The 9,566-nt window shown below is 37.8% G+C and overlaps 1 pseudogene; it reads right to left on the reverse strand.

Annotated features, from left to right (window-relative positions):
- Positions 1 to 4,215: 4,215 nt before the first annotated feature.
- On the reverse strand, positions 4,216 to 4,338 carry LOC118604153 (annotated as a pseudogene).
- Positions 4,339 to 9,566: the final 5,228 nt, after the last annotated feature.

A 9,566-nucleotide genomic window follows, 5' to 3' on the forward strand; every position in this document is an offset into this window, starting at 1 on the left:
ACAACTTTTCACTCTCATTGACTCTGCTAAGGTTGCTGCTAGCCTCCTTGTCCAAGCCCTTTCCTCCCTGACTGAATTTGAAGGTTTTTAAAATTTTCCATTAGGACCACAACTCATCTCATCGGATTCTACATCTCTTTTCACTGCATCATGACAAGGTAGCAGAATATTTCATTCTATAATATGCCTCTTTGGCATAAAGATGATTTTGAATTGATTATTTTTGAGGAACTACAGATGCACAGGAGAATGTCTGAAAACAGAGCAGAATGTAACCTTTTGTAAGAGATATTTAAATTTATAAAAGAAATCTCCATTTGTAAAGGTGTCTCCCTGTCTGTGCAAAGAGGAGAAAGATGACTAAATCTCTGGAAACGTATTGGTGGAGAAGGCACAGACCTTGTATATCAAATCTTACCCTTGTATGCCATGCTTTTCCTTAACCTCCATAACTGTCTCCAAAAACTTTTTTTATCTTTAGCTAAAGATAGCATTTAAACTGGTGGATTGGGCTATTTCAAGGAGTTTTACTCAATTTTGCTGGATCTCTCCTAGGTAAACATGAGTTATCCATGTTATTAAACTTCTGTTTCTCTCTCTTGTTTACCTGTCTTTTATTATGAGAGTGGAGGCTTCTCAGCCAAGAACCTATAATGGTAGAGAAAATATTTTTTCTCCTCTACAGTCTGGTGTTAAAGGCACAGTACTCATGCTTATGAAATTTGAACTCTTTCAATGTAGAATTGACTCTAAAAACATGCCAATAAAAAAGTAACTGACTCATTGCAATTGGTTAAACACTATTTAACTCTAGGCCAGGAGTCTCCACCCAGGGATGGTCAGATTTAGCAGATAGGACGGTCAGATTTAGCAGCTAAAAATACAGGTGTGTGGTTAAATTTGAATGTTAGTTACATTTCTGAAATGGGGGATAGGTTTTATTTATACTAAAAAATTATATATTATTTAACCAAAATTGGTATTTAACTGAAAATTAAAAACCTTTGGCAGCATGTGGAGAAATTTCTGGTTGTCACAACCAGAAGTAGAGGCATGCTACTACCATCTAGAAAGTAGAAGCCAGGGATGCTGCACAACGTCCCACAGTGCACAGGACAGCCCCTGACTGCAATGCGTTATTCTGCCCTAAATAGCGCTAAAGTAGAGAAACCTTAGTCTAGCCAACAATACAACTAAAGGTGAAAGAAGAGAACTTAATAAATTATAGAGTTAGAATGGCATATGGTTGTAGAGGAGGAAAAAAATCTTCTTCCTTCTACCCTTCCAGGTTCTTGAATGGGGCTCTATAATGAAAGACAGATCAACAAGAGAAAACAGGAGTTTGTTAACATGTATGTCTCATATACACATGGGAGAAACTCTGGGATGTGTAACTCAAAAAGATATTTAGAATTTAGGGTTATATATCATCCTAGGCTAAAGGAAAAGAGGTCTGGAGCTTCTGAGGAGGGAGGGAAGGCAAGTTATTAAAAGGTGACCAGGAACAGTACAATAAAAAGAAGAGCAGATTAAAGTCAGTGCCTTCCCAATTAATGAGTTGCTTTGTCCTCAACAATTCGAAATGTCCTTTTTTCCTTCTTCCCTTCTTGGTTCTTTAGCTGGTTTTTAATAATTAAATTGATAAAAGACAGATTAACAAGGGGAAAAAACATTTAATTATGTATGTATGGGAGCCCCATAAAGGTAGAAAGACTCAAAAGGCCACCCTGTAATTGAAACTTAAATAACAAGCTAAGTAAAGAATAGGGGTCTGGGGTTACAAAAGTAGAAAGGCCATTCACAGGAAGGCAAGAGAAGAAGCTCAGAAAACAAAGGTCTCTCTGTTATGCAAATGATTTCTTAGGTAAAAATCTTTGATAATAGCTTTCTTTCTCACACAGGTGCCTTTTCCAATGCAAATTTAGGCAGTCGATGGGAGAGATAAAGGGTTTTTCTTGAGTCTGCTGAGTTTTGACTTCCTTGAGCTCAAATTAATCCTCAAGCCAAAGTGCCATATTTGGGGATGGTAAACTTTGCTCCCCTATCAATAACCATTGTTGTGGTTTTGGACCAGGCCTTGTAGTTCTTATTATAATTTCAAAACACCCTTCAGCAATAACCATCAGCAAACTTTGAAAAAAAAATTAAGATTTGTTACCTAGGAGACCTGGAAATTACACTGCACACCTGGGGCCACACAGTGTACTGTGTGTGCGGGGGTGGGAGGCCTATAGTTCGTTGACCTGGGTTTCTATATTAATGGGGTTGAGGGTGGAGGACCTAGGGCTTCTCCGGCTCACCCTTTATTGGTGAATTTAAAACATAAGAGCAGGAATTTAAAGCATGAGAAGAGAAAAAATACATGACCTAAATGGACAGTTATTAAAATCAACCAAAATCTCTAAAACACAGGAGCCTCAGTGGGGAAGGAGGCTTGGCTCTCTGTCTAGCTGTGGGGCTGTCAATGTGTTTATTCCAGATAGTCATCTTTGAAGTAAATACCTCTTTGAAGTGGTTGCCTCCACAATGAAAGCTTAAGTCGGGCACTTACATTACAAATAGAAAAACAGTTCTCAGGGTTTGCACTGCACAGGCCCTGTTTCCTCATTGCCTCTTCTAACACTCTAACTAGCTTTTATCCAAATACCCTTTGGGAAGAGCAGGACAATTGCTTGAGAGACGTTGCGCTCCCTCAATCCATGGATTGTTTTCCCTCGAATAAAGGGCATCAAACTCATTACTAAGTTGATTTATTTTTGTCATTTAACAGCTATTATCTCCGCTTCACACTTCTCTGTTTTTTGTTTGGCTATGCTCGGCACCAGCACTCTGTAGATTGCATTGCCCCACCCCCTCCCCACTGATCTCTTGTTTGTTTCTCCCAGTAGGAAGCACCACAAGGCTAAGGAGAGAGAAAAAGATCAGCTCTTTTTCTATATGTTTGCCAATCCAATCAGCATAACTCTTAGCAATAGCCCTCCTTCCTAGAAACAGCCATTGGTCTTTTTTTTTTTCGTATTCCTCGACCCAGCCTACATATATCCTTCACAGGTACCATCACCAGCTGTCTCCTTCCCACAGCCTAACTGGATACAATCCCTCTTCTGAGCTCTTGAAGTGGCAGCAACCAAATAATGGTCCCTCTTCCAGGCCTGGTTCCCAAGAAGTTTGTCCTTCTTCTAAGCTCCTAAATTCTGATAACCCCAACCTCTGCTGTTTGTTTCCCTAGTCTAAGGGGCAGTAGCTGCTCCTGCAATTCTTTCTCTGCTACTTCAATGTTTCCTCTTGTTTTTTCATTATTCCAATATCCACTTAACCTATTCCTTATATTAAATTATTTCTGTTAAAATAACTAGTATGGTTTTTGTTACTGGACCCTGGCTGGTGTAGTACTCTAGAAATATATAAAAGCTAGAAATAGCAGGGATTCTCGATTTGATGTAAAATCCATGAAAAATGGCAAATCGGGACTAACATGCATGTTTCTGGCTTAGGAAATCTGGTAGATTTTGATACCCTTGTCAACCAAAATTAATTTCGGATCATAAAAAAAAAAAGTATTTATTTGAGCAATAAGAGCTGCAGCCCAAGAGATGCAGATTCAGGTAGCAACTTAAATCATGCTCCAATGAAACAAAGATTTCACTTTTCATAAAGAATTCTCCCACTCTCAGTTCCCATTTGGTCCATATCATGTTAATGATGTTTCCAAACTGTACAGTTCTGATTAGCCTAAATAGTACAGTTCTGATAGATCTGTGTAGATGCAAATGAGGATATAATTTGCACAGTTCTGATTGCATGGAACAGGTCTCAGTCCATTGGTCGGAAGACATAACCAGGGCTTCCTTGCAGTGGTTGACTCAGACAGCATAACGAGCAGGGAATAGTGCCAGAAGCCGAGTTCAGTCTGAGGTTCCTCTCAATATACAAAGTATGTGAAGAGACTGTTAGCAAATGGCTAACAGTCATATAAAATTTGGGCCCTTAGTTGATCATGGAGAGTCCCTGTCAGCAGATAAATTTCTTCTTGGGGTCCACATCTTTCACTAAAAGGCAGAACACTGAAAGAGATCAGGAAAGTGTTGGGAAGAGATGATTTGTTCAGGTTTGCATAAGTCGTGTTTAAGGGACACATCTGTAGCATATCTATGTGGAAATATCCAACAGGAAGTTTTTTATATGGCTCCAGAATTTTTTTTTTTTTTTTTTTTACGCCTACAGCAACTGGTCTTCCTTCCTAGGTGGTCTCCCATTCAAGTACTAACCAGGCCCGACCCTGCTTAGCTTGTGAGATCAGACGGGATCGGGCTTGTTCAAGGTGGCATGGCTATAGACAGTTCTGGAATTTTGAAGTAAGAGTTCTAGAGATAAAAATTTTGAGAGTTGTTAGCATACAGACTAGCAGTCTTTGATGTAAGAAATGAGAGAGTTTAGATACATTATTAAAGTTTTCTATTTCCCTCTACAACCTATATAAAGTCCTTAATTGCTTACGGTTATTACTTCTTCAAATAACACAAGGACTTTTCTTCCTCTTATACCTTTAATGTTGACAATTGCTATCTAATTGAATAAGTCACTTTAGTAATCAGAATCATTGTGTTTCTGAGTTTTATGCATTGTAGTCCTGTCATCCCTTTCTGTAACTCTCTTGCATGTTAATTCTTCTTATATTGTTTGTTCACTTAAAATTAAGTCCAGAATTAGGAGGCAAAATTGCAACCATAATTATTGTTTTGTACTAATATAGGGTCTTTATTCTCAAGACTTAAAAAATTTTGTCAAACTTGAAATCAATTTTGAATTTCCCAGTAAATAAGAAACTTATGGTAATGAAGGAGAAAATTGGGTCAGCCAGTCTTAAAATTATTTATATATATATTATTTAGGTATATATATACACACACACACACACACATATATACACACACACATATACACACACATATATAGGCATTGTAAGTTTAAATTTAAGTTTAAATTTAATTGTTTAGCACTTATACAATGCTTAATTCCATGATGTGTTCTATTTCGGTGTCATCCTGTACCATATACTCACAGGAATAGTTATTATCACACTACTTTAATGGAAACACAAAGAGTAAATTAAATATTGCATTCAAGGTCCTATAGTGGTTAGAATGCTGGGATTTATGTTTTCTAATTTTTGAGAAACTTTAACATATCTGAGATAAGGGAGTTTATTTATATTTCTTAGTAAAAAGATAACTAGGAAGTAAGTAACTATATTTACTTACAAATCCTGTTCCAGTTGATGACTGTTTCAGAATACAGCCACCTACTTCTGCAAATTGTTCACTGTCTCTCCAGTGACTCCGGAATCTGCTGAGTGACTTACAGTCTGAGTCTCTTTCGATTTTGCAATAAAACCAGTTTCACAGTATGAGACAAGCTTTATCTGTACAGTGTGAGTTTACAACTCTGATCTAGGATAGAGGATGCTGACTACTTGACACCCTGAATTATAATTGTCTCTTACTCCTAGTGCCTTTTAGGTGCTAATAAAGAAATGATTTATGTCTACTTCCTTGTGGGGCTTAAATGTTCATTGTATTACATTCCACTTCAAGCCTGTGAAATAGTCATAAGTTTTCATAGGATTTTGTTTGTTTGTTTTGTTCTATTTTACAATACAAATTTTTAACATTTTTTGTTTGTTTGTTTATTTTTTAAATTAAGCTGTTGTTAAGTTCAAGGCTGGCAGCATTTGGTTGGCCAGATTCTGCTCCATCCTCTTCAGAAGTTGATTTACTTCCCCAGTTCTTGGGAATGCCCAGACCTCTTCAGCTAACCATTTATCATAGAATAAGCCAGAGTCTGAAGGCCATAGTGTCATATGCCACTCTACCAAATCAAGACATTCCTTCTTTTTATCTGTCAATCACAAATCCAACAAAACAGGTAAACAGAGCTATTCACTGACCTGAAAGAAAATATTCCATCATGTTGATGTTTTAAAATTGCTTTGAAAATCTTGAGTGGCAGCATCTAAAAGACTTAAAAACCATAAACCTAATGTTACATTCATGGCAAATCATTTCAGAAGGCATTTAGCACACTAACTTATGGAATTTTTTTCCATGCTCTCAGCCTCTCTTCCTCTTCCTCATTTTACATTTCTTCCTCCCACAATTATGTTATGAGCCAGCCTTGCGATACAGTATTTAAAAAGACTAATGAAACTGTGACAAATGGGGATTCTACAAAACTTTTAGAGTATAAGAAATATCATACATCTTAATTTTTAAATTAAATTATAACTGGTTTGAGCCTTACTTTCAAAGGTTTAGAAGAAATCCAATATTTATCAAATTCCCTGGGTTTTCCCCTTCCTTGGGATATTCCAGAACTCTTAAGGTCTGGCTCAGAGTAATCTCTTTGCATTTTAACTATCATTTTTATTAGCATTATCCTTATTCTTATTATTTAAAGTGCTTACTAAAAACTTGGAAGCTTGCTAAAATGTAAATGCCTCATATGTACACCAGAGGTAATTAATCAGACTCTCTAGATGAGGACCTGATAACCTGCATTTTATTATTATTTTTTAATTTAAAAAAATTTTAAAAGAGAAACTGCATTTTAATAAACATCCTGGATGATTCTAAGCTGGCAGGGACCACTTCGAGAAATTTATAGTGATTATAATGCTATTTAATATCAGTGGGGTGTTTATGAAATGCCAGGAACCATACCTTAAATGCACTGTCTTATTTAATCATCACACCAACATTAAAGTAGATATTATTTTCATTACTATTTAGAGATCTGCACATTAAGGCTTAGCAAGGCTCAGAAACTTATCTAAGGGCCAAGAGCTTATAAGTGACAGAACTAGGACTCTTGTACTATCTACCTCAGTGTTAGGCATTTAGAAATCACCCAGTGACAATCTGTTGAGCTGTCATAGTAGAATATAAATATTATATTGTAGGAATTTATATTAAAAATGCGAAAAAATGTTCGCCATACATTAAAAAGAAAGAAAGACTTATTTAAGAGCATCTAGACTCTACTACTAACTTGGTAAAATAAACATATAGAGTGATGTACAGAGTGTGTGCGTGTGTGGATAAGAGAATTTAAGAGCAAATACACCAATGCGTTGGTTCCTTCTGGGTATAAGATCACAGATGATTTTTATATTCCCTTTTAAGATCTCTATTTTAGAAATATTCTAGTTTTACAATAATAAGCAAATAGTTGGTGGTTTGCTGCAAAAGCTTGTTTGGGTAATTGGTTAAATGGTGTATTAGGGTTCTCCAGAGAAACAGAACCAATAGTGTAAATATAGATATACATATACAGAAAGATGTATTATGAGAGATTGGCTCACACACATATGGAGGCTAAGAAGCCCCATGATCCACTGTCTGCAAGCTGGAGACCCAGGAGAGCCAATGGTGTATGTAGTTCCTATCTAAGTCCAAAGGCTTGAGAATGCAGGAGCACCTGAGTTTGAGGGCAGGACAAGAGGGATATCCCAGCTCAAACAGAGAGAGTAAATTATCTTTCCTCCACCATCTTTGTGTTCTACTCAAGCCCTCAACATATCGGATGTTGCCCACTTGCATGGGTGAGAGTGATCTTTACTCAGTCTATTGATTCAAATGCTAATCTCTTCCAGAAACATCTTCACAGACACATCCAGATATAATGTTTTACCAAGTATCTGGGTATCACTTAGCTCAGTCGATCTGACAAATAAAATTATCCACCACAAATGGTATTCTACCAAACCTGGGGTGAGGGAGGAGGGAGGTTTGCATCATCATAAAGAGGGTGGTGTGCAAAGCAGTTGTGGATACCAACTGTTTTTAAGCCAAGCCTCAGTGTCTCAATTCAGATTTACTCTACAAAACACTCACTAGGAGTTCTTAGTTTAAGGCAGGGCCTCAGGGGCACATCCTGGATCCCCTCACTGGAGAGCCTTAGCTTTTACAAAACCTTAGGAACAATCAGGTCTTAAAGCTAAGGCTTTAACCCAGCAACCCACTCCACCCTCCCACCCCACCCCACCCCACAGCATCAGATATTTCTATCCTTTAATGACAGATTTTTTTTTTTGCAATGAGCAAGAAGACCAATAAATAAATGAGAGAGAGAGAGAGAGAGAGAGAGAGAGAGAGAGAGAGAGAGAGAGAGAGAGAGAGAGATCATATTGGGGATAAACCCAAAGTTTTACCGTCTTATGCCCAGATACCTGCCTCCAGGACCTCTCTTCTCTAAATCATCTCAAGCACAGTGGCCAGACTTACTTTTCAAACTGGCTTTTCACAAAAGTGTGTTAATAAGGAAGATATATTTCTTTTATAGATTGAATTTTTTGTATTATACAAATAATAGATGTTCTTTTCAGAAAAATTGGAAAAATCAAAAAAATAATAATACAATTAGAAAAATCACCAAAAAAAACCCCCCACTAAAGTCACACATAAATCTATCCCCCATTACCAAAAGCTTCCAGAATTCAAATCATTCTCTAAGCACTGATATAAGGCTAGAGTAAGTTATTTCTAGTACTACAGCTTCCTTAGGCCAAGTCAATATAGATTTTAATCAAGCTAAATCAGATCTTCATGAAATATTTGCTCACGGATGCATTTTATCTCCTTAGTCTAGACTGTTGCAAAGATCTCTTTTTGGCTCTCATGTCAGGGCTGAAAGAGTAACCATATATTTACAAGTGAAGCACACCGTTTTCCAGAAAGGTAAGCTTCGATATTTGCATGCTAAATGGTCTGTAAGTATATAGACAGACCCAGTCCACTCTTTCCCCGATCCCTGCCCCACACATAGCTTCTTTTTTTTGAAAATGGATTTCCTGTATATTTATTTATACACATTTATTACTTCATGCAAAAACTTATTGACCTCATTCTCCAACCAGCAGGGGAGAAACAATATAAAACGTGAACAGCATACAAATGAGCATTGTGCAGTGTGAAACATGAATGATCCTTTGTTCTGTGAAGGTGTAGACATTGCAGGTGTAAACATGGGATCTTTTACCTCCTGAACCAACCATTTTCTCCCAAAGCGTCCACCAGGAAGATCTATAAGGAGATGCCCTTGTGAAGACCCAAAAGGAATTGTGGGAGAAACAGGCTGCATCTGTCCAGCTGCAGGTGCAGGGAGGAAGTTCGGTCCAGCAGGCAGAACTAGGTGACTAGCATGTGCACAGTACAACAACAGATCAAAATCAGATGAGCATTGGCACTGAGGTCCAGCCAGCCATGCTTCAAGAGAGCCAAAACCCAGAATTCAGCCAAGAGGACCCCGAGAGCAGTGAGCCTCACAAATCCAGCAAGAAGGGAGCAGACAGAAGGGCACCTGGGACAGTAGTAAGTTATAGAGCTGAAGCCACTGGAGTGAAATTTTGGAAGAGGAGGAACTGAGGATGACAAGAATTATAAGAGCAGGTTCTGGAGGGTAAAGATTGGGCACAGAGAGTGAAAGGAAATCCCAGTTATCAGAAACAGCATTCAGGTGAGGCACACTGGCCAGCCCTGAAGCTCAGGCCTGGAGTGTTGAGCCAAATC

This window comes from Rousettus aegyptiacus, unplaced genomic scaffold (assembly GCF_014176215.1).
Source record: "Rousettus aegyptiacus isolate mRouAeg1 unplaced genomic scaffold, mRouAeg1.p scaffold_m13_p_6, whole genome shotgun sequence".
NCBI classification, from domain to species: Eukaryota; Metazoa; Chordata; class Mammalia; order Chiroptera; family Pteropodidae; genus Rousettus; species Rousettus aegyptiacus.